At 36.2% G+C, this 19,385-nt stretch overlaps 1 protein-coding gene across 2 annotated transcripts in view; it reads right to left on the reverse strand.

The window, feature by feature from the left end:
- The window catches only part of CTNNA3 (catenin alpha 3), a 1,813,915-nt gene that overhangs the window by 998,606 nt on the left and 795,924 nt on the right, over positions 1-19,385 (reverse strand). The gene's annotated exons all lie outside the window — the stretch shown is intronic.

A 19,385-nucleotide genomic window follows, 5' to 3' on the forward strand; every position in this document is an offset into this window, starting at 1 on the left:
AGACTTATATTAATCTACAGATAATTCTCAGATACAATATGAGGAACTACTTGTGATCTTGTTTCAAAAATTGACAGTGTGCATGTGTGTGTGTTTGTGTGTGTGTTTGCATATTGAATTTGGTGTTGACTGGTATTTGATTTGAAGTCATCAAATTTTTGCTACCTTTTTAAAGTAGAATGATAACATTATAGCATTTTTTTAGTTTGTATCTTTTAGAGTTACACTGAGATGAATTATATGATATTTGAGATTTGCTTCAAGATGATCTATGAGGGTGGGGTATAACTGGGAGTATAAATAAACAAACTCTGGCTTTATGCTAGTAACTGCTGACACTGAACCTGGGCGATGCATACGAGGAAGTCCATTAATTATTCTCTTGACTTTTGTGTATGTTTGTAAATTTACATAACAGAACACTAAACAATAAAAAATATTAAAATATATAATTAGATACAAAAAAAATCCTACTGAGGTTTTGATCAGGTTGCATTGAATTTATACACAGATTCATTTAAGTTATTGATTCTTTCAATTCAAAAATGTATCTCTGTTCATTCTGTCCCTCAATAACATTTTTCTTGTCATTAGCATTGCCACTTTCATTTCTAGTTTCTAGGTATAAACTGTGCACATTTCATAAGCTTACTCAGAGGTAAGTTGTAATTTGTACGATTTTTTTCAATTTCACTAATTTGTAAGTCTTTTTGTGTTTTAGTAACAATAAGCAGTTTAAAAACAAATATGAAGCAATTGCTTTTGTATACTTACTTTGTAATTTTCCCAGTCGTTACACTGTTTTTCTGGCACTAATAACTTTTCACTTGAGTCTTTTAGATATTTCAGGTAGATAATACATAATCTACAAATAAATAACTCTTTTTCTCCTCTCTTTGAAAAATATGTGCTGACAACTGTGTTGAAAGGGTTGATATCCTTTCAGTTGCTTCCTGAAATCCTTATTTTGAGAGGTTTTCCATCTTAAAGCAAAGAAAAACTTGTATTATGTTCCTGCCAGCCTTCTAACTCTCAATATCCCATGTTAGGAACTTTCAGATTGATATACCTGATGAGTTTGAACAATGATAGAAGTTTTCCATTCACTCTACCATCAATTATAGTTCAGAGAACATCGTCAATATCAAATAGTTGGGAATATCTACCCCAACAGATATCAAAATACATGGGCCACTACCACTGGAAGATGAGACAAGAGAAGGCTTCCTTGATTCTTATTTTCAAGCTGATAAAATAAGGTAATTAAATTAAAAGAAACCCAGACTATCCCTTGTCATAAAGCAAATATGGTGATGGCTATCATAGGAACTGACCAAAAAAATGAAAGCCAATCTCAAAACACCCATATGAATTTTCTTAGCATGAGGGATGTATTTTGTAGAGAAGTTACATTATGATTTCAAAAGACATTATCTTGGCTTCACTCACATAGCACATCTGGGAATTGTCTACTTGAAAGTCTTGGCTAGAAGTTCTATTTGATGGCCTCAAATTGATTCTGATATTGAAAAGTCTAAAGGAAGTTAGTACATGCCACATGCCAGGCTACTTGGCATAACAGAGTAAGACACCTAATTTTCCAGTGGGAAAAGACCAAAAAAAGTGGAACCAGGACTTCACATTGATCGTACATTGATTGTATGTTATGAGATGAAAACTTTGTCCTTTAGTATACTGCTTCTCACAGTAACATCAAGTCTTTCACTTCTACCTCAGGCCTCTGGGATGACAATGTGACTCCATGCCAGTTCCGTGCAGCATACAGGCTGCCAGACACAATTATTTCTAACAACAGGCCCACATTTGTTTCAGTCAAGTTAGGGTATTTGTGGACAAGGATCTCATCCAAGCTGTCACCATTGCACTTCACCTGTTTTACCAAATGTTTAGAATGAAAGGCTGGTGCGGACTACCAAAGACACTCTGAAGTGGACTTTTGAAGGTTCTGATCAATAATTCTTCTTGGCTGGTTTTTCATTGTCCAGTATGTTATGGATGTTCTCTAAGAGGTTCTAGTCATGCTGAATACTATTTGGGTTAAGTTTCCTAACTTGTGTCAACCATCTCTATTGAGCATAAACTGAGAACTTATAAAATGAATAAGAGAGTATTCCAGCTGCTGCTATGGCTAGATTAATCGTTGTTTTTTTAAAAAAATCATTCACTTTTATCATAGTAGTTTTGCTTTGCTGTCACTTAATTCAGGTTTCGCCCTTTAAGTTGAGTCTGGATAGTGCCATTTTTATGGAGTCACAAAGCGCCCTGTGCTTTTTTCATGATAGCACTCCCTACACACATTGTAACAAGTGTTTATGTGGCGTAACAAGTGTTTGTTACGTAATCTGGTGTAACAAGTGTTTACGCCAAATTAGACTGTAAATGCCACAAGTGTAGAAATGTATCTTTTCTCTTAATTCTTCAGCACCTAGAATGGGAAGTAGCACATGGTAGACATATGAGGACCAGATTACAAACAGTCATTTAAATGAGGCTTCTTCAAGCTGGATTTTAAAGCCAGCCTTCTTGACATGGTATTGTTGGCAAGTTTTTGTTTATTTATTTAGACTACAGGTATTTCCAGTAAGGTCCTCATTGAAAGCCCATTTAAGCTAGGAAACCACTTGCGATAATACTAGGGGTAAGAAACAAGAAGAGTAAACAGCTCCAAATAAGGAGTTGTCCCCAAATTGCCCCTGCACCTGTTGACAAAAACCCCAAATCAGGAGTGAATACAAGATCACTACCAGCCGGGTGCGGTGGCTCACTCCTGTAATCCCTGCACTTTAGCAGGCCGAGACAGGTGGATCACCTAAGGTTGGGAGTTCGAGACCAGCCTGACCAACACAGAGAAACCTCATCTCTACTAAAAATACAAAAATTAGCCAGGCGTGGTGGCGCATGTCTGTAATCCCAGCTACTTGGGAGGGTGAGGTAGAATCGCTTGGACCTGGGAGGTGGAGGTTACGGTGAGTCGAGATTGCACCATTATACTCCAGTCTGGGCAACAAGACCAAAACTCCATCTCAAAAAATAAATAAATCGCTACCTTCGGACACAAATGAAATTTCCTTCAAAATAGGAAATTTCCTCCAACCAATTACTCAGATTAGAAGCAAATAAGAGAGCAATAAAAATTCATCTGCAACACTTCTTAGTCAAATAGAGACTGCCAAATGGTGAAAAATACACCAGTAATCTGGTTAATTGGTCCAAATTTTGAGTGCTTCACACTTAGCACATACTTACCGCTTGCACTTTTCACATCTTGGGTAACATAGATTTGTGAATCAACTACAGGTATTCCCAGAGAATCATAATTATGATAATGATATAAGCATTAGGAGTAGCTACTTCTGCATCAACTTGATGTTTTCTTTTCAACACATATATATTGAGTATCCATTATCTGTTAAGAGTAGAATTCAGAGATGAATGGTACTCCACAGTCCCTGAATTTAAAGAAGATTATATGGGGAAAAGGGCAAATAAACAATTTAATACTATGCATTTATATGGCATGTATAAATGGTTTAAAAAAATGCTTATGAGGAAGTCACCAAAATCCCTAGAAAATGTTTATGAAGATTATAATGTTTTAGATACATCTTAAAGAAGATTTTACCAGATAAAAACTAGAGGAAGACTATTCCAATAAGACAGAGTAGCATAAACAGTGATTTAAAGTCAGCTAGAAAATGGCTTGTTCTGGGAATAATAAATAATAAATACTTATAGTGTGGCTGTATTGCAGGTAGCATAGCATCTTGGATAGTAAGTGCAAGTAATGACAAAAGGGTAGATTTAAGCCAGATGGTAAATAATCTTTGTATCAAATTGAATTCTTTGTCCTTCATGGCCTCACTTAAAGCATCTGCCAAGTCTTATACAATATGACGGTACCAACTTTATCACTACCCTTACCTATCACATCTGATGGAAACTTACGGTGATCACCTTTTCCTAGAACAGTCAACTCATAAGTCAGATAGCAACCTGTAAGATGGCATGGAAAAAATAATCAGAATTTTCTTCTTTAGAATTTTAAACAGCAAACAATCCAAAGAAGGAACTGGTTTTCAATACAACTAAGACAGTCACAAGGTAGCATGTAGGCACTGAAGATAATATGTAAAGCCAACTCCATGGCAAGCAAAACCATGAATAAGCTAGAGTTGTGAGGCAGAACAGAGGTGAACACAAGACAGGTGACGTGGAGAACAGCAAAGTGGCAGAGCACTGAAATGAAGCTATGGCTCCCTCTCCAATTTGGTTTCTGCTCTTCTTCAAAAACAATTGTCTGCCTTTATCTAACAAAAATATAAACAAAATGACAACTTTGTGTGTCATGACAATGAGTCACTATTTAACCAGAGGTCACAGTGAGCTATTAATGGGATTTAAAGAAGACAACAATGTAAGCAATTTTAGGTAGTATACTGGGAAAGGAGTAAGACTATTCTGAAATTGCCCTTTGAGCCATTCCACTGAGGCCTAACCAAATTTCAAACAAGAAGGAAGAAATAATTCTTTTGTTTACCTTGTTACTTGAAGGGGAATAACTTTCTACTTAAAATATTATGCGAGCCATGTGGAAGACAGATTATGTGTGCTAGAATATCAGTAATTTCTTTCCTTTTCAGAGCCAATTATGCATGTTTCAGTTACTCAAGGGAAAGAAAGTCTGTATAACTCGACATTAATAAAGACTACTCTATGCATTTCCAACAGTAGGAGGAACTTAGAAGAATTGTTTTGCCCATAGCAAAGAATGCCATGCATTAAATTCAAGTTGATAAAAATTTTGTATAGTTTCCAATATTAGTAAGGATTACCTTTGGATGGCGAGATCACGGTTCATGTTTTATAATAAATGTATATCACTATTATAATGCAAAGAAAACAAACTTAGAGAACAATTGAAGACTTGTTTGTTTCCTTTCATCTAACAAAACAGATTTTAAGTCCTAGTTGTCTAGTTAAATCTTTACAAGGTTAGCAAAAAAGTTACATAAAGTGTCAGCTACTGTTTTTCACATGGTACAAAAACACTGATTTGACTTCAAAGAAGACAGAATGATAACAAGAAATAGACTAACCTCAAAGGATCTAGGTTCTACTCAAAGTCTTGTATCTGTGTCGTATATTAATTGAACCAGTTACTTCATCTCTCTGGTCTACATTTTTAAATCTGTAAAATGTGGATTGGACAAAATAATCTCAAAATCCCATTTATGTGAGTCTCTTAAGCCTTTATGTCACTACTACTTGGTATTACTACAGTATTTTCCAAGTTTAACTTGCAAAGCTTGTAAGCCACTTGAAATTATGTAAAACTTCTCAAGTCTTTGAGAACTACCCACAGAAAATATATAAAGCCTAAGAATCAGGACTAATGGCCTGAACATATAATGACATGTTTAACTGTTTTGGTTTCCCTAGGCAGAAGCCTGGAGTATTTCAAAAGGAAAACAATGATTGAAAATTAAATACACTAAATCAAAAATATTTTCATGATTTTAACTAAATATTATAAAGAGAAAAAAATATAGAATCAATGTAGGCTGTTGCCTTTAGAGAAAGTCTGGCCTCAAATAGAGCCAATGAAGAGAAGAAATTTTATATTACTATGTGACACCTATTACCAGATTTTGCATACACGTCCATATTGCATTATCAGAAGATACCCAGACTTGGAATTATACATAAGTGGTTGCCTATTTGAAATTTAAATTTACTTGTAAACCTCTACTTCCTAGAGTTGTAAACACACACTCACCCGCACACACCACACCAGCACCAGAACCATACACATATGTATCAAATTCAGGTTTTCTAGTTTTTTACTATAAAATCACAAACACAAATTTACAAATAGCAAAGCATACTTTTTTATTTGAAAGTATATTCCAAAGTATAAATGATAATAATTAAAAACAAAATTTTGATACAAAAAAGTAGGAAAATAAATACAGATACCAACAGGGTGTAGTTTGCTTCTTTTAAAAGTTTACATAAAATCCATTCTCTCTATTTTATTAAAAATTAAAAGTTCTTTTTTTTAGAAGAAACATTGGGCTCAGGAAAATTAAATACCTGTAAGATATTGAAAACATTTAAGTTTGCAAAGTTATAATAAATACAAAGTATGAGATGCAAAAGAAAATGTAGCGTGCATGAACACAACAGCCGGAAGAGTCATCCTATTTCCACCAAATATATTCCCTCAATATCTATAGTAAGATATAACCCCCAAGAACGGTAGTAAAAATATTTTTTCCTAGCATTTGTGCAGGCTGATGGGCTTGCTGATATTAGCAGATTGGTCTAGGCTAAAAGGAGGATGTCGGAGAAACCTCATCAAAGTGATTATTCAAAATTCATAAATAAATGAACAAATGGGGAAACATTTTAATCACACCCACAGTAGAGTAAATGAAATAATGGCAGACACCCTTAACTAACTATACAGCCAAGGAAGCCACAAGTAAATACAATATATCCAAGTTTCTTCTAATTAAAAAGGTTGTATTGAGAAATGCGTACATAGTAAGAGACCTTACTTAATGACACCAGTGCAAAATGGATTGGAAGATATGGATAACAAAAGAGAACAGCATCTCACTTTTACAAAGATCTTCAGCTCCCATTTTCAACTTTGGGCTATAGTCTTACTTTATATGGCAGCCTTCCAGTCTCCTTCCCTCACCCACTGTATCATCTGCCATGCCTGAAATCTGTCATGAGAAATCCATATCTGAAACATGGCAGACTGATCGCATACTTTTGTTGTCTCTTTCACATCAAAACTCAAGCAATGACAAATGAATACAAATGAGGATAAAGAGAAAAGAATGAGTGAGCAATTTCTACAAATTATTGGAGAACAGAATATATGGTAGAGTCAAGGCTGCTACAGTCTAAGTGCTTACTGAAGGGGGATCTTATGTTGCACCATAAAAGTCATGAGAAGCACCAGAAGTAGGGGTCCCAAAAAAGATGGGGACTGATCTTCATGGAGTGAGATCAACTACCAGATTTCCATCTTTACCCCAAGCAATCAAAAGACTACCCTATCCTTCTAACAGAAAAAGAGTTTACTTTCTGGCAAATTCAAACCTAAAAAGCTACATTGAAGTATACTAGGCATAGCAGTGAGGCTTGGGACTGAAAACCTAAAACTAACATGAGCATGCACATATTGAACTTGGGGCACCCAGCACCCTTTTCCTGCCTTGCCTCCAGAACACTGGTAGCAGGTGCATACCTTCCATGTAGGAGAGGTTGGCAGTCTTCTCTGGGGGAGTGGGGGGTGGAGTCTACATACATGCACCTGAAGCAAGCTCCCTTTCCTTTCCTTTTCCCTTTCCCCTTTCCCCTTTCCTTTCCTTTCCTTTCTCTCACTCTGTCGCCCAGGCTGGAGTGCAGTGGCGCGATCTCGGCTCACTGCAGGCTCTGCCTCCCGGGTTCACGCCATTCTCCTGCCTCAGCCTCCCGAGTAGCTGGGACTACAGGCGCCCGCCACCTCGCCCGGCTAATTTTTGGTATTTTTAGTTGAGATGGGGTTTCACCGTGTTAGCCAGGATGGTCTCGATCCCCTGACCTCATGATCCACCCGCTGGCAGGGTACTTTCTATCAGTTTTTAGTGATCCACTCATTAATCTGAATGAACACAGAAGAATCTTAACAGTTGAGAAACACCTCCAACATGAAATAGGCCAACACGAACTAGCTAAATTATCTCAGAGGAAGTAGTGGCACTGCAGCAAGCAGTATACCCCCCCCAAAAAAATTGCAAATAATATCCTCACAGTGACAAAAAATAAGAGTAACAGTATGCTGTGAAGAAGGGGCAAAAACATAACTTAAAAAGAACTCACGGAGCTAAGCAACATGATCACCTAAATTAGGGTGGGAGTTGGGGGATCAGCAAACTGTTTCTGTAAAAGGCCACATAGTAAATATTCTAAGCCTGCAGGATTTGCCGTCTCTCAACTCTGCCATTGTAGCTAGAAGACAGTCATAGACAATGCATAAAAGAATGCACATGAATGTTTCTTTATTTACAAAAACTTTATTTATACTGCTTGACCCAGTGGTATCATTGCTGGATTTGATTGTGCCATAATCTTCTGACATCTGGTCAACATTTGTAATAAATAAATAACAGATTGGATCATAAAGCATAGACATTACTCTGTAGGATGGAAAGAGATAAAGAGATGGAAAATAGGAAAGAAAAACCAAAGGATCAATCCAGGAAATCCAAAATTTATCCAATAGAAGTTCCAGAGACAGAGAAAAAAGAAAAATGAGGAGAGATCATTTTTTGAAACATACAATACATTTGTATAGAACTGAAGGACATGTCTCCATATTTAAAAAGCTCACTGAGTACCCAACAATTAATGGGAAAAAAAAAAAAAAAAAAACCCCCAAACAAAAAATATCTGCAAACAACAGGGGGCGGGGGGGAGGGGGGAGTATAAACATCCCCAGAGGAAAAAAAAAATAGATTATACACAAAGAAATAGAAATCAGAATATTGTCTGATTCTCTACAGTGAGAGTGGTATGGGAAGATAGTAATTCAATGTCTCAAAGATGCTGAGGGAAAATTATTTACCACCTAGAATTATATTACAGCAATCTATCAATCAGTAATACTGTACTAAAAAACTTAGACATGAAATTTTTATTTCACACGCACCCTTTCTTAAAAATCTATTAGTAGAAGGTGCTTCAACAAAATGAGTGGTAAATTAAGAAAATAAATACATGGAATCCAGGAAATAGGGATCCTGTTCTGGAAAATGGTGAAGTACTAGGTACACAGCTTGAATTGGATATTGGAGCTGACAAATGGAGTGCTGCAGAAAAATAGGATGATCTAAATTGCTTGAGTATTTGGAAAGCTTAGGTATTTGATATATATATATATATATATATATATATATATATATATATATATATTCTTTTCTTTTCTTTTGAGATGGAGTCTTGCTCTGTTGCAGGCTTGAGTGCCATAGTGCAATCTTAGCTCATTGCAACCACCGCCTCCCGAGTTCAAGCGATTCTCCTGCCTCAGCCTCCTGAGTAGCTGGGACTACAGGTGCCCATCACCACATCTGGCTAATTTTTGTATTTTTAGTAGAGATGAGATTTCACCATGTTGGCCAGGATGGTCTCGATCTCTTGACCTGGTGATCCACCCACGTTGGCCTCCCAAGGTGGGCTGGGATTACAGGCGTGAGCTACTGTGCCCAGCCCTTGACATGTGTTTTTAAATGTTGGGACAAACAACAAGCCCTAGATACAGACAAAGCAGCAAATGTAAAAGAGGTAAAGAGAGAAAGAAAATAGGAACAATCCTTAAACTGTAAGAAGAGTAAAACGTTGAATGAGAATGGCAACATAGTCCAGTACACCACTTAATTCATGAGTGTCTTCGTTTACACAGTGATCATGAGTCATCTCACCTAGTTATTTAACACTGTAATCATAACATATTAATATGGGAAGCAGGGAGAGTAAATGATTCTGAATCCTCAGTTAAAATAGCAAGAAATTAAAATATCAACAAAATTCAAACATATTGTAAGAATTAAACAGTAGTTAAAATAAAATGATTGCATCGAAAAAGAGTAATTGGTAAGAAGTTGAGAGGGAAGAGCAAGGATGAATGTTTTTAATACAGGGCTTTTCTCCTATTTGCTTCTTAAGCTACAGTATATTCATAAAATACAGTTATCCGTGCTTCCTTAATACTTTCCATTTCTAAGACTCACCTATTAAATTTCAAGTACCCCAAGAAAGCTAATACTATAAGATATTATCAGCTAATACCATAGGATTCATTTGTTGATAAGTGGGAACATGTCCAAAAAGAACTGGGTCACCATAGGCACCTGGAGACAAAGTAGAAATGAAAGAAAATCAGTAAGGGAGAGGTAAGGAGGTGCTGGGGGGAAACTGAATTGTAGGACATTCAGTTGACGTCCAGAGAGCTGGAGAATTAGTTGGTATGGAAAAACTCCACACTCTTGTATAAGAAATGTGGAGTATATAGAAAAACAATTTTCTTTTCCTTCTTAATGGTGACCAATGAAAACCCAAAAGGAGATTACATCTAAGGTTATGTGAGTTGCTCCCTACTTCCTCTCCACTGTCAACAACACAGAAAGGGATTTTTCTGGCCACAGTATCAAATGGTCATTGCCCTTATCTTTGTTATTCTTCTTTACAGCACTTATTACTAGTTGACACTGTAGTGTGTAGCTATTTTTATTTTTTACCATCTCATCAACAAGAATGCAAGAAGTCCTCTGGTGGTAGGCACTTTGTATTATTCACTACTGTATCCCCAGCACAAAGAACAGTGTAAGAGTTTAATAAATACTCATCAAATAAACAAATGAATTCTCCACTTATTTTTCTATCAGAAGAAGTTTTATTTTTATTAAAGATCTGCAGCAAATGCTACCAGGGACTAAGTCAATTTTTGCTTGAGTCACAATTTTACCACATGGGGGCGCTGCTGTTACTCACAAGGGTATCCTAAGCATTCCCCAACATTCTTAAGGGAACTCTTCAACTGGGAATGGCCACAACTACCGAGTACTAACAGTATAAGGAAAGATCCTCCAGTTTGACATATAGACTGATATATTTTAGAGTAATATAAGGACCCACAGACTCCTGTTCTCTGCTCCTTCATTGCAAACTATGCAGGGATTCTCATTTCTCAGAAGTTTAATATCTTTCAGATCTGGGCCCTAAAATTAATTTTTTTAGAAATCAGACATTGTTTCAGAAACAAAAATAAAACCAACCTATGGCATAGCTGATTCTTTATCAAAATCAAGATTGTCTATGATCTTTCTCCTCCTGGTGACTGGGGAATTTAATTCCTAATGCTGATATAATTGTCAGGAAATCAAACTTTAAAATACACCAGTGTATCCACTTGAAACTATTATATACAATGCTTTAAAAATACAATAAGAAATTTTCTTCAAAAATTCTTGTTATATCAGAATATATGTGAAGTGGATATAGCAAAATGTTATGATACCATTTAAACAACACTGACTGACTTTACATTCAAAGCACAGTCAAAGATGCAAAGTAAAACATCAAATATTGAGGTATAAATTTGGTCAAGAGGTTTTTATAGTCCCTCTAAAAGTCTTTTTTTCCACTGTGAGAAATTACAGGAATTTTAGGAATATATATAAAACTAGACGTTTTACAATGTCACTCTGGTGCCACATGTTTCTTGATGGGATTTGTTCCAAAAGGAAAGCTAGAAAACTGATTTCTCTCAGCTTAAGTGACTACAAATGAATTTTGATTGCTATCCTCTTGATAAAAATCTTTTGTGCCTCCATTAGATGAACACTTCAATGGCAATACAAAAATTAGCAGATTTGTTTAGTAAGTATCAACAACAAATAATTACTGTTGCTGACTAAGGGCAAAAAGGCAATTGTGATGGGATGTGAAGAACAGAAATCCTGGTGATATGAATGTTAACCAACAAAGTTCTCAAACTTGTCATTTAACACATTACTGAATTCTCTGATGGCAAAGTAGAAGTACAACTTTGCTCTAAGCTCCAAGTCCTGTATTACTCAAAAGTTCTTCAAATCTTAAATTGTTACCAAGAATGAATAGATGCCCCAAATATCCACTTTGGGGCTGGATATTCTGCTCAAATTAATGAATAGACTGTTGTTAAACATATACGCCATGAAAACTGACTCTGTGCAAGTTAAAGGCTACAATGGGAAAACAACCAAATGCAGAACACGGAACAAGCTACAGTCCAAATGACCTGGCAACCAACAAATCCATGGCATTACAAAATGAAAGAGACTTCAAATACATCAAAAACAAATGCCATCTGTGGGCTTTTTCTAGGATCCTGATACAAACAAACCTACTTGAAGAACTTATTAATTTTTTTACATATAATAATGCTAGATGGTTGAATAAAAATCTATCAGTTAGAAATGCATACTGAAATGTGTGTGTGTAGATAGATAAATAGACAGAGAGAGAGACTGAGAGAGAGACAGAGAGATTATAAAGACATATGTTGTCTGGGTGTGGTGGCTAAAGCCTCTAATCCCAGCACTTCGGGAGGCCAAGGTAGGTAGATCACAAGGTCAGGAGATTGAGGCTATCCTGGCTAACACAGTGAAACCTGGTCTCTACTAAAAATACAAAAAACTAGCTGGGCGTGGTGGCAGGCGCCTGTAGTCCCAGCTACCCGGGAAGGCTGAGGCCCGAGAATCGCTTCAACCCGGGAGGCAGAGGGTAAAATGAGCCAGGATCGTGCCACTGCACTCCAGTCTGGATGACAGAGCAAGACTCCGTCTCGGAAAAAAAAAAAAAAAAAGACATATGTGGAAGATTTCCTTTTAAAATACTCCAGAAAGAAAAAAAATATTACACATATGTGGGAAGAGGTGTAAGGATAGACTAAAATTAGTAAAATAGTAATAATTATTGGAGTTGATATTTATCATACTAGCTTCTCTACTTTTGTGTATGCTTTACCTTTCCTACTGAAAGGAAGAAAAACAAGTATTTCCTTGAAGTCGTATAGTCATTTCAGCCTTCAGAAGTCTGCCACTGAAGGTTACAGTGTTGGCTAGATTTCCATATTCCCATATTTACCTTAGGACTACCTTTGCAGGAGGTGACAGTGAGGAATGCAATAAAACCTGAGAATATGGATTGATGCTGCTGCATAAATGTGTCTTCAGGTGAATGGGAGGGAGAAATGTTGGATAACCTTGCAATGTCTCATTCATTAAGTTTGCCTTTTTCCAGAAAGACACTGAAAGACCATTTTAATGGTCAGACCTGGAATATTCTTTATTTATTTACCTAAGTCAGAGATACTCACTCATAACCATATGTGACCAGACAGGGTTCTTAATGGAGCCCTTAAAGCAAGCAGATGGAAATCAAGGATATTTCAGAGAAGTGTTAATGCTCTGATGAAGATCTGGATATAATTACAAATGTAGACATGCATATGAGTATTCTAACTAGAAATGAAGAAAATTATTTTCACAGCTGTAGGAATCTCTATATTGGCATTCTGACAACCCTGTAATATTATTGGGTCTCAAACATTAAACTCTTTACGAAAGCTAAATCAAATGCATCTATTGGTGAAAGCACTTTATAAGCGAATACACAGAATATCAATGGTGTATTCTTTATAATAAATGGCTGTGGTATTAAAATTAGTAGAAAAGAAATACTGAGGAATGTTTCCTATAATATTAGTAAATTCTGGCATGCCCTTTGTCATGTTGATGACCCTTGCTAACCCTTAATATATGCTCATGGCCACAGAACCTATAGGGAATCAAGGGAAAACTAATCTTCTCGTAGATATTCTGATTCCAGAAATATCTCTAACACTTTATAAATATTGTACAATATACTTACACGTAAATCATGAAAATGTTTCCTAAGTAAAAACCCTTAAAAGTTTGTAAGTCAGGTTTTATGAGTCCCATTTTGCAGATGAGCAAACTGAGACCCTAAGAAGTTTGCCAGAATCAGTTCCAAATTCCAAATGTCAACTGACATATGCAATAAAGAGTACCTGTGTTGAGTCCAAATGTTTCCTTACCTAGTCTTCATGTAATCTTCCATTTCAATTTTCATCTAATCTGTTGGCTCTATTGCCCTATTGCCCTGTTGACCTCCAAGGTCATATGCAAAGATGTTGCCTCTGTCTAGGTCATTTGAATGGAAACCCATTTGCTATTGTTTGAGGGCTAATTTTGCAAGTCATTTCATAACTTTCTGTTCAAAAAATACCTTTAAAATATTTTAAAATACATCATGGTGCTTTGAGGCTTAATATTAAGAAATATTTTCAAGAATTAAAGCCTCATAAAAGTGAAGAAAAGTGAGAGCCAAATCCAGATTTAATTTAAATGTGTTAAACTCTTGGTCTTGCTCACAAAATTTCACCCACAAGAACAGTTATGGCTTCATTATCCCTAGAGTTGCTTAGCCAATAAAAATGAACCATCTTTAATTTCCCTCTTTATTTCATACCTCCACTTCTATTTCCTTAGAAAAGTTCTGTTGATTTTATTTTAAATATATCCAGAATCTAACCAATGCTCACCACTTCCACTGCTACCACCCTGGTCCAAGCACTATCATCTATCTCCTGGATTGATATGGTAGCCTCATTACTGTGTCCCCTGCTAAGAGTGATCATCTCAGTCAGTCTGTGCTTCTGTAACAAAAATACTATTTCCTGGGTGGTTTAAACAGTAAGCATTTATTTCTCACGGTTCTAATGGCTGGAAAGTCCAAAATGAAGGTACCAGAAGACCTGACGGACGTCAAAGAGAGCCTGATTTGTGGCTTCTTAATAGCTGCCTTCTCTTATAGCAGAGAGAGAGAAGAAGCAAGCTCTCCCACATCTGTCTCTTCTCATCCTTATAATCCCACTGATCAGTCATGAGGGCTCCAATACTATGACCTAATACCTCACAAAGGCTCTATCTCCAAATACCATCACATTGGGAATTGGGGTTTCAATATGTGGATTTTGGGGAGGGTAAATGAAAACATTCGATCCGCAGTAGTGACCCTTTTAATAGGTAATTTGATCACATATTAACTCTGCACAGAAATCTCCAGTTAGCTCCCCATTTCTCCATAATAAAGCCAGTATTCTTACAATGTCATCCAAAGCCCTCCATGACATCCATCTCCAATTATTCTATCACTTGCTCTCTTCATTCTAGGCTCATTGGCCTCCTTGTTGTTCATGGAACACATGATCTGCTTCCACATTAGGCCTTTGTACTGGCCACTCCCCATATACATATTTAAGTCTCACAAGCTCATCTCCTTCAGGGTTTGCTCAGGCCAGTTTCTTAATGGCTCTAACCATCCTATTTAAAACTGCAACCCACCTCATACCTTGCACTCCCAATCTTCCTTATATTTTTTCTTTTTTTCATAGTACATGTGACCTACTAATACATTATATATGTTTATTTTTAATTGTCTGTCATATCCCTTTAGAATGTAATCTTCACAAGGGCACAGGCCTTTATTTTGCACACAGATGTATTCCCAGTGTCTGGAACAGTGTCTAGCACATAATGATTATTCAAATTATGTATTTTTAAAATAAATAAAATATCTGAAGTCAACAACTGCTAAGATATCAGTACATCCTTTTTCAGTTATGAATTTCTAAGTTTATGTCTGGCAACTCAGTTTCATATTGGACTGAAATTTGGCAGTATTGCCAAACTGAGATTTGATTTATTTACTCAATTTAAACAAAATATGTTTAGCTATTTGAAATCCTATAAGGACAATAAAATAGAAAGTCTTTAGATACATGACACTGTTTTATAATTGTATAAATCATTAAGGCCCTAGATGTATTGGGGATATTTAACTTGTCAGGTAGTTTACGGTTATGTGATATTAAGTGCAAAAGAAGTTACTAGTTGCTAAATACATAATGTAGTATAATTTTGCTTCTGTTGAAAGGCAAATCAGAAATAATCAGCTCACTATAGTCGACAAGTAAAAGGAAAAAAAAACTTACAAAAAGTATACAGGCAATTTACTAAAATCTTTCAGAACACAGTCTTTTCTTTTTCTCTTGAGGGACTACTCAATTTGTAGTAATTTCTGCAGCCTCAAGTATTCAGTGTGGCTTAGAATTACATATTTTGTTTTGGATTTCTCAAGTAGCCTCATGGATAATCTTCCCTCTTCTAACAATTTATTATCCTGAACCAGATCAGACCTGGTTGTGATGCCGACTTAAGGGGTCATGCCAAGGTAGGGGCCATACACAGTTCCTGGAGGCTGACTCAGTCACAGTGGCTACTGATTACTGTTGAGAAAGAGATTGATGGTCAGTATTTTTTTTCCTTAATATTATTTTATTATGAACATTTTTCCTTGTCAATCAATATATTGCTACCAAAACAATTTTTATGGCAGCATATCATTCCTATCACATAGTTTTGTTTTATTTTTATTTTATTTTTTATTTTTGTGGGTACATAGTAAGTGTGTATATTTCTGGGGTACATGAGATGTTTTGATAGAGGCATGCGATGTGTAATAATCACATAAGGGTAAATGTAGTTTCCATACCCTTAAGCATTTACCCTTTGTATAAAATACAATCCAATTATACTTTTATTTTTAAATGTATAATTCATTAATTATTGACTATAGTCACCCCATTGTGCTAGCCAATACTAGGTCTTACTTATTCATTCTAATATTTTGTAACCTCAGTTGTTAGTATTAAGACTAAATATCAATTATAAGATCCAAAGGGTAGGTGTAAAGTCAGAACTATATAGTAAGATAAGATCAGGAACAGAGATAACAGAAAAATGTCTGAGAACTAACAGCAATGTGTGTAACACAGGGGAGAATAATATTCACCATAAATAATTCAAGAAGATTTATCCTAGGAGAAGCAAAGTGAGAGCCCACAATTCGGTGGGTTCCTCTGTTCTTCTGTCACTGTAAAGTAAAGTATGATGAGCAAGAAGCAGAAAGTTGATGGGGTCCTTCAGCTTCCTGGAGTGACTCTCTGCAGCTCTTGGGCAAAACAGATGTCTCAATGACTACCTGGGAGAGTGAGGGGAAAACTCAGAGCCTTTCAAGCAACAGAGGTGTGAGAGAGAAGTTATCCACATAATTCCCATTAGTCTGTTTTTCAGAGATACAAGTTGTCAAGCCCATTTGGGATATTAAATGATAAGGATTCCATATTACCCTTCTGTACTGTGCAAAAGGGAATAGTCAAAAGCATATTTACTGTTCTCATGAAATTTGTAGTTTAACTATGAAGACAAGAGACATCTCTGTGAAAAGTAAAGATCACCTGATGATCAACTAAGTTTTCTCACTTTCTAGTTTTTGTCTTTGTATATACCTCCTTTAAGAATACTTTCTCCGAAATTCTTTCCAGTCTGACTGACTGAGGAAATTTTCAGGACTCAATCCCATGTACAGATGTCGAACATTACATAATCAGTTATACTATATCCATTGTACTTGTGACTCTCATAAAAATATATTTTTTCAATAACTATTTATTACATATCTGCAATGTGCCAAGTTGTGTTGTAGATGTTAGGAAAAATGAAGTAGACAAAACATTGTCTTTGTCCTCATGGAACTTACATCTCAGTATTATAAGTGTGCATACCCTCTCTTCCTACTAGGAGAAAACATTATTTTTAATCATTCTTTCACAGAGAGTTTCTTAAACTTACTTCATCAGAGACTATTGAAAAGCACACACTCTTCCATCCCCCCAGAATGAGAATCCTGGGGGAGGGATTGGGAAGTCTATGTTTTAAAGAAACTCACTGGGTGTTCCATGTGCATTCACAGCTTTAGGTAACTCTGGGGGAAAGCACTACCTTATTAAGAGCATACTGCCCAAGAAATTGGTAATATCCATTGTACTATATCTGTAGGATCCCTTTTGATTGTCATTACCAAACATCTCATCCTTGGAGAATGTGAAAGCTCTCCAAAGCTTTCCACAGCCAATTCACCTAACAAAAACAAGGCAAAATTTTTCAAGAATACCATTATTTTTATTTATTTATTTATTTATTTTGAGACAGTCTTGCTCTGTCACCCAGGCTGGAGTGCAGTGGCCGGATCTCAGCTCACTGCAAGCTCCGCCTCCCGGGTTCACGCTATTCTCCTGCCTCAGCCTCCGGAGTAGCTGGGACTACAGGCGCCCGCCACCTCGCCTGGCTAGTTTTTTTTCAGTAGAGATGGGGTTTCACCGTGTTAGCCAGGATGGTCTCTATCTCCTGACCTCGTGATCCGCCCGTCTCAGCCTCCCAAAGTGCTGGGATTACAGGCTAGAGCCACCGCGCCCAGCCCGAATACCATTATTTTTAAATAAAATGCCTCTACACGGCAGATGTTATTATGTTCTACTTTGGGGATGAAAAGAATCAAACATTATTAGTTACGGTCCACAGAATCACAAGATTTATTTTAAAGATAAAGTTCAGATGATGAACATAAAGGAAGTTATCTCATCAAAGAAGGCAAAACTGAGTAGATCTCAGAAGTCCACCATGTACAGTATTTTAAAATGCTACCTAAAGTTGTTCTTTGTGAGTTAATGAAGGTCAGTGTAGTCAATATTCAGTACGTAATCCTAGCAAGTACACATAAAGTTAATATTATTCAAATATCTTACACAGGCTTATTGCATGCAACACACTGTTCTAAGTAACATACAGATATTAAGATGACTTAATTCTCAAAACATGTCTCAAAACATGAAGTGAGTTTTTGTTTTTATGCCCATTTTGCAGATGAGAAAACTGAGGCATAGGGAAGGTAAGTAACCTGCTTAAGGTTACATAGCTGGTAAATTGTAGCCAGGAGTTTGAATCTAGGTGACAAAATCTAGGCTCTTAATCACTAAACTGCCCTGCCTTAGTTTTTATACTTCTTTCGAAGTCTCAGACCAAAAGAAGTTTAGAAAATTCTAATAGAACAAGCAAGAATTTGCTGATCACAGCTTCCTTGCCCCAATCCTTTAATCGGCTTCATTTTCATTGACTTCTTTTTTAAATGAAGATAACAATGTTGTTGGACAGGATCATCTAGTGGTTAGCGGTTCAGCATAAGAATGACTTGCTTCTGAAGCTCAGCTCTACCACTTGCTTGCTGTATGACCTTGAGAAAGTTACCTCTCCAAGTCTGTTTCCTCATCTTTAAAAAAGAGGTTATAATAGGACCCACATCATCCTATTGTTTAAAGAGAAAATAACATAGCCCACTTAAAGCACTTAGAAAGTGCTCCATAAATATTATTAGTGTAATAAATAGCAGCAACATCAATAAAGTATGAACCAAATGATCCCTTGATTCGTATACTAACACTAAAAATGGTTTATTTCCCTTCTAATTAAAAGAAAATTACAACAACCAAGCAACAAACCAAACCATAGCCATAAAATCAATTATATCTTTTGTGAGAAAACTGGAAAGGCTATTGGATACATTAATTCATTTGTCATCAGTCGTCTCCTCTATTCCAAAATGTTTGCGTTCCAGCATCCTGAGACACCTTGCATAATATAATCTGTGACTCCAAGAGGTCAAATGGGCAGGCAGTTAATGCTTCTCTGTGAATAGCTCAATAATTCATTTTATAAATTTCAGTTTAAAGCCTGCGTTGAGGTTAAGAAAAATTGACGTTCAGTCTGTGAACTTAATGTCAAGCTCCAGAAAAACTCTGGGCAGCACATGGTTAGCAATTAAGTGGACACAGACAATAAAGACATTGC

The sequence above is a fragment of the Piliocolobus tephrosceles genome, chromosome 9 (genome assembly GCF_002776525.5).
Source record: "Piliocolobus tephrosceles isolate RC106 chromosome 9, ASM277652v3, whole genome shotgun sequence".
In the NCBI taxonomy this organism is placed as follows: domain Eukaryota; kingdom Metazoa; phylum Chordata; class Mammalia; order Primates; family Cercopithecidae; genus Piliocolobus; species Piliocolobus tephrosceles.